The sequence below is a fragment of the Paramisgurnus dabryanus genome, chromosome 3, assembly GCF_030506205.2.
Source record: "Paramisgurnus dabryanus chromosome 3, PD_genome_1.1, whole genome shotgun sequence".
NCBI lineage: Eukaryota > Metazoa > Chordata > Actinopteri > Cypriniformes > Cobitidae > Paramisgurnus > Paramisgurnus dabryanus.
Window position 1 is genome coordinate 16,192,751 of NC_133339.1, and position 7,069 is coordinate 16,199,819.

The following is a 7,069-nucleotide window of genomic DNA, read 5'->3' on the forward strand; positions in this document are numbered from 1 at the left end:
GTTTCTCTCCTCCTGTATTCTCTTCTCAAACTCTTCTAGTTGATCTTTTTTCTCTCTTTCATGTTTCTCTATCATCTCTGTTGCTCTTCTCTTTAGTTCATCTTCATTCTTATTTCTCTCACACTGTTCAACACAAATCTGTTTCTCTTTCTCATCTTCTTCTCTCCTCTGTTTTTCCTCTTGTCTTTGTCTCTCATGTTCCTCTCTTTCTTTTCTCATCTGTCTCTCTTGCTCCTCTTTCTCTTGTATTTCTCTTTTATATCTATCTTCTTTCTCTCTAAACTCATCTTCTCTTCTCTTTCTCTCTCTCTCATGATTCTCTATTATATTCATCAGTTTGTCTGTTTGTGTCTCATATTTCATCTGGAGATCTTTATTTTCTTTCTTCAGTTCATCACTTTCATTTCTTAATGTCTCTCGTTCTCTTCTCATCTCATCTCATCTCTCATTTCTCTCACATGTTCATCTTTCTCTTTTATTTCTGTCTTGTATTCTTCTTCTCTTTGTCTTAATTCTCCCTCTCTTTTCTTCTTCTCTTCGTCTTGATTCAGTTTTTCTTCCTCTGTTTGTTTTGTTAATCTCTTTATTTCTCCTTCATGTTTAAGCTGAAAATCTTCTTTCTCTCTTTTTATTTTCTCTTTCTCTTGTTTGACCTTCTCGTTCTCTTTCTGCATTTCCTCTCTCTCTTCTTTAAGTCTCTGATTATATTCAGCCCACATTTCTCTCTCTCTTTCTCTCATTTTCTCAGTATCTTCTTGTTTTTGTCTCTCATGTTCTTCTCGTTCTTTTCTCATCTCGTCTCTCATCTGTCGCTCTTGCTCTTCTTTCTCTCTGCTCAGTTCTTCAATTCTCTCCATCAGTTTCTTCATTTGTTGTTCATGTTTTTCTTGTTCCATCTCTCTGAATATCTTAGATGAGTAGTAACTTCCTCAGTTTGCTTTCACCATGTCATCTATTTTCTCCAGTAGAAGAGAAACTTGTGTTTGATCTTCAGTCAGATTATTATTGAACACATGATATCTGTTTCCACACTCTTCTAGCAGGTTTCTAATCACAGATCCAGGTTTTCCCAAACACTCTTCAATAGTTTTATTTCTCAGTTGATCTCCTCTGGTGAAGAGCACCATGGTGAACATTAAAGAGTTTTCACCAAAGGTCTCTTGAATGATCTTCACTGATTTCTCTCTTGATCTCTTCATGACTGCGTTCAGTATCAAAGTCCTGGAGTGTCGATCACAGTGATCAATCTGTTGTTGATTTCAGCTGTTTGTTTCTGACATTCGCTGGTCACTGATTCAACAGATACTTCAGATATAAACGCTTGTCTGTTTAAGATTATGTTTCCTGTGGCACTCTTCCCAACTCCAGTTTCACCCAGCAGCACAATCCTCACATCATCTCTCATCTCTGGAAGATCTATCAAAGAGAAAATGTCTTATAGTTATTTGTAGACACTGTCTTGTTTACCTTTGTCTAACGTGCTAAAATCACATTTGTTCGTGTGCGTTCTCGCGTTAGTTCCGGTTGTTTGTTGAATATTGTTGGGCATGTCCTGTTAAATTCAATTACACAATTCAAGCAGTTATTTAAACACTCAGTGCACTGCGACTGTCATGATTCTGCCCTCTTGTCATTTTATTATTCCAGTCTTGAGGCAGGATCATGGCAGGCCCAGGTTGTTTGTGTTTGTATGTCTCGTCTCCTGACTCCGCCCCCTCGTTTCCCTGTTAATCATCCCATTATTGTTTAACCCTTGTCACCTGTTCCCTCTTGATTTGTTCCCTATTTAATGCCCTTGTGTTCTCTGTCCTGTGCTGATTCGTTTTGTAAAGATTCATGTGATACTTGTGCTGTCTTGACTCTAAACCAGTATTTGTGCCTTTGTCTGGATTTACCTGTTTATCTGTAAGTTAGTGTATTGTCAGGAAATTGTTCAAGTTTATTGTTTTTGTAGTCAGGTCTTGTTCAGTCCTAGTTTAGTGTCAGTTTTATATTTATTGTCTGTTTATCTTTGCCTTGTTTTACCCCCTCGTGGGTTTTTGTTTTGTATCTTTTGTTATAATAAAGCCTGTTTGTTCATCTATCCTGCAATTGGGTTCTCACTCTATCTCCTACCTGGAGATTCCTGACAGGACGAATCAGCCATTTGAGAACCCAGCGGGTAGGATGAACATGTCTGCCCTACGAGCCCACCAGGCTCATCTTCTCTTCGGTCTCAGACAGGGGGAAGCCGATGTGCGGTCCTTTGCTGCTGTCTTCCACGCTGCTGCTAGGGACTCGGGGTTTAATGAGGCTGAACTGAAGTGTATCTACAACCGCTGCCTCAACGAACCCCTCAAACCCTCAGAGATGAGGATGTTGGAGCCCCTGGGCTTTGTGGATCAGGTTCGCTACACAATGAATCGTGAGGAGCTCAGGGGCCCAACTGTGGTGAGACCACCTACCCAACTGCCATCTGTCTCTGAGGGCTGTGTCCTGGCCGTTGCTTCCCTGGAAGATCCAGGTCTGCCCACTGTGGCTCCTGCCACTGTTCTCTCATGCGTGCCGCGGAGGCTGGCTGTCTGTCAAACACAACCACAACAACGAGCGTGGTGCACGCACACGCATAACAGCACGAAAACTACCACTTTATACAAAGAGTGACGATGGCGGATAGAGCAAAACATTCAAAAGTGTGGTTATACTTCACTAGAGTTGATGCAGACAACGCTCGTTGTCATACAGGTAAGTGCAACAAGATGTTTGCATGTAAGGGCGGAAACACAAGCAATCTGTCAAAGCATCTTTCAAAAGTGTATTACGTGCAGAAAGAAGCTTTGTCCCAATTCAAGGGCTGCGACCTTCTAAGCATACAACCTTAAAAGGGGAGCACTCTGTCTTTCAAGGTGGCAGCCTCAGAAGTCCGCGAAGAGAACTGAAATGAGACAGTCTAACCCTCGGAGGACCTATAATTTGCGTCACCTGTTGCACGCGCCCACCGTGCCTGTCAGCAGGACACAGCGGAGACGTTTCTGACTTATTTAAATAAATATGGAATCAGAAAAATATTCATTTATTTTAGAAAATATGACACGTTGATGTAGATTAAACTATTCAACAGTATATAAAATTAATCAACCTTAGAAATACGCAACATAAACAGAATAATATTAACACAAGTCACAGCCTCAAGTCGCGCTGCTGTGACGCAATCGGTCTTAAAATACGTCCTTAGAAGGTCGCAGCCTGCAAAATTTAACCATCATCTCTGGTGGTTGCCACATCAACGTCAGGCATGTATGCTAAAATCATGTTGAATCAACATTGTTCACGTCATTTAAAATAAATGTACAATCTCCCTAATTGGTTTGCTTACCTTACGTTGAAATTCTGTTGATTTCTTTTGGGAGAAATGCTGAACGTTATGCATTCAACATATTTTCTACTTCTTTTTAAAATCCCAAATAAAGAAAAATCAGCATGTAAACATTTATTTAGCCTAAATATCCTATTTAGAGCATTTTTTCTGCAGCTTTCACGCTGGTGCATTAATAAATATATGTATAATATTTAGAAATGATATCCAGAAATTAATTTGTAATAATGAAATGCAGACACATAATTAACTTAATCATGTGAACATAGGTTCATGATCAAATGTTAACATTGGCCAAAGTACCGATAAGAATACCGTTAAAGCACCGGACCGTTAAGCAGTACCGGTAAGAGTAGTAATACCGTTAAAACCTTAACGATACCAATCCCTAGTCATGTCCCGTCTTTAGTGTTTCCCCTGAGGAGCGTCTGGGAGTCGCTCCTTAAGGGGGGGGTTCTGTCATGATTCTGCCCTCTTGTCATTTTATTATTCCAGTCTTGAGGCAGGATCATGGCAGGCCCAGGTTGTTTGTGTTTGTATGTCTCGTCTCCTGACTCCGCCCCCTCGTTTCCCTGTTAATCATCCCATTATTGTTTAACCCTTGTCACCTGTTCCCTCTTGATTTGTTCCCTATTTAATGCCCTTGTGTTCTCTGTCCTGTGCTGATTCGTTTTGTAAAGATTCATGTGATACTTGTGCTGTCTTGACTCTAAACCAGTATTTGTGCCTTTGTCTGGATTTACCTGTTTATCTGTAAGTTAGTGTATTGTCAGGAAATTGTTCAAGTTTATTGTTTTTGTAGTCAGGTCTTGTTCAGTCCTAGTTTAGTGTCAGTTTTATATTTATTGTCTGTTTATCTTTGCCTTGTTTTACCCCCTCGTGGGTTTTTGTTTTGTATCTTTTGTTATAATAAAGCCTGTTTGTTCATCTATCCTGCAATTGGGTTCTCACTCTATCTCCTACCTGGAGATTCCTGACAGGACGAATCAGCCATTTGAGAACCCAGCAGGTAGGATGAACATGTCTGCCCTACGAGCCCACCAGGCTCATCTTCTCTTCGGCCTCAGACAGGGGGAAGCCGATGTGCGGTCCTTTGCTGCTGTCTTCCACGCTGCTGCTAGGGACTCGGGGTTTAATGAGGCTGAACTGAAGTGTATCTACAACCGCTGCCTCAACGAACCCCTCAAACCCTCAGAGATGAGGATGTTGGAGCCCCTGGGCTTTGTGGATCAGGTTCGCTACACAATGAATCGTGAGGAGCTCAGGGGCCCAACTGTGGTGAGACCACCTACCCAACTGCCATCTGTCTCTGAGGGCTGTGTCCTGGCCGTCGCTTCCCTGGAAGATCCAGGTCTGCCCACTGTGACTCCTGAGAACCCTGCTCTGTCAGTCAGTCTGCGTGGTAAGCGAGGAAGGAGGATTTCGTGGGAGTCAGTGTCTGATGGATCCTCCACAGAGCCCACCATGCCCACGGCGGAACCCACCTTATCTGCTCCACGACCTAGAAGGAAGAAGAGAAAGAAGCGAGCTTCCAGTCCATCTACTCTGTCTCCTCCTGGGCCCGCATCAGATCCACAGCCAGCTGCAGCGCCCCCTGTCACGGCTCCACAGCCAGCTGCAGCGCCCCCTGTCACGGCTCCACAGCCAGCTGCAGCGCCCCCTGTCACGGCTCCACAGCCAGCTGCAGCGCCCCCTGTCACGGCTCCACAGCCAGCTGCAGCGCCCCCTGTCACGGCTCCACAGCCAGCTGCAGCGCCCCCTGTCACGGCTCCACAGCCAGCTGCAGCGCCCCCTGTCACGGCTCCACAGCCAGCTGCAGCGCTCCCTGTCACGGCTCCACAGCCAGCTGCAGCGCCCTCTGTCACGGCTCCACAGCCAGCTGCAGCGCCAGCTGCAGCGCCCCCTGTCACGGCTCCACAGCCAGCTGCAGCGCCCCCTGTCACGTTTCCACAGCCAGCTGCAGCGCCTTCTGTCTCGACCCCTGTCTCGCCACCGCTGCCGGATGCAGCGCCCCTTGTCTTGGACTCTGTCTCACCATCTGTGTCTGCCTCCGTCTCCATGTCTTCCTTGGACTCTCTTCCCTACCCAGCCAGCCCTGTTTTGTCTCATCCTGCTCCCATGTCTGCCCCCTTTGCTCCATGGAACCCAACCATGTTCCCGTTCGTTCCCCCTGTCAACCCTGCCACTGTTCTGTCTCAGTTTGTCCACCCTGGAACTGTTCTTGTCCCGTCTCAGTTTGTCCAGTCTGGAACTGTTCCTCATGTGTCTCCTCCCAGACCTATTTCCAAGACCCCCACTAAACTTGCCCGTACTCCTCGTCCTCGTCCTCAGCCCTCGTCTGATTCCCCTGGTCCTAAGACTTTTTGCCCACCCAAGCCCACCCTACCTGGACCTTCTCCTATAAACTCTGTTCCCCCTCCCCCCTCCCTTGTTTATTGTTTTTATTGTGTCACCCCAACCCTTTTGTAATTCTCCATTGTTTGCCACTGCTGTTATTTGTCATGTTTCATTGGGTTCTGTCATGTATGCAGTCTGTCATGTCTAGGAATGGGTACCGAAACCCGGTATTAAACTGGCCCCGGGGCTAAATTATGAAAGACCGTAGTATCAGTAAGATCTGACGCTATCGGTTCTGCTTTCGGTCCTGGAGAAAAAAATAAAAATAAATGTACTATGTATTCTTGCTTAATAATGTTTTCGTGCACATTTTATCTCACCAAACATTTCTAATTTGCGATTAAGACGTTTGTCTGTGAGATCTGCGAGATCTCTCATGCGTGCCACGGAGGCTGGCTGTCTGTCAAACACAACCACAACAATGAGCGCGGTGCACGCACACGCATAACAGCACGAAAACTACCACTTAATACAAAGAGTGACGATGGCGGATAGAGCAAAACATTCAAAAGTGTGGTTATACTTCACTAGAGTTGATGCAGACAACGCTCGTTGTCATACAGGTAAGTGCAACAAGATGTTTGCATGTAAGGGCGGAAACACAAGCAATCTGTCAAAGCATCTTTCAAAAGTGTATTACGTGCAGAAAGAAGCTGTGTCCCAATTCAAGGGCTGCGACCTTCTAAGCATACAACCTTAAAAGGGGAGCACTCTGTCTTTCAAGGTGGCAGCCTCAGAAGTCCGCGAAGAGAACTGAAATGAGACAGTCTAACCCTCGGAGGACCTATAATTTGCGTCACCTGTTGCACGCGCCCACCGTGCCTGTCAGCAGGACACAGCGGAGACGTTTCTGACTTATTTAAATAAATATGGAATCAGAAAAATATTCATTTATTTTAGAAAATATGACACGTTGATGTAGATTAAACTATTCAACAGTATATAAAATTAATCAACCTTAGAAATACGCAACATAAACAGAATAATATTAACACAAGTCACAGCCTCAAGTCGCGCTGCTGTGACGCAATCGGTCTTAAAATACGTCCTTAGAAGGTCGCAGCCTGCAAAATTTAACCATCATCTCTGGTGGTTGCCGCATCAACGTCAGGCATGTATGCTAAAATCATGTTGAATCAACATTGTTCACGTCATTTAAAATAAATGTACAATCTCCCTAATTGGTTTGCTTACCTTACGTTGAAATTCTGTTGATTTCTTTTGGGAGAAATGCTGAACGTTATGCATTCAACATATTTTCTACTTCTTTTTAAAATCCCAAATAAAGAAAAATCAGCATGTAAACATTTATTTAGC

General features: G+C 44.4%; 1 pseudogene; it reads right to left on the reverse strand.

Annotated features, from left to right (window-relative positions):
* Window positions 1-428: 428 nt before the first annotated feature.
* Window positions 429-2,146, reverse strand: LOC135768481 (GTPase IMAP family member 4-like; annotated as a pseudogene).
* Window positions 2,147-7,069: the final 4,923 nt, after the last annotated feature.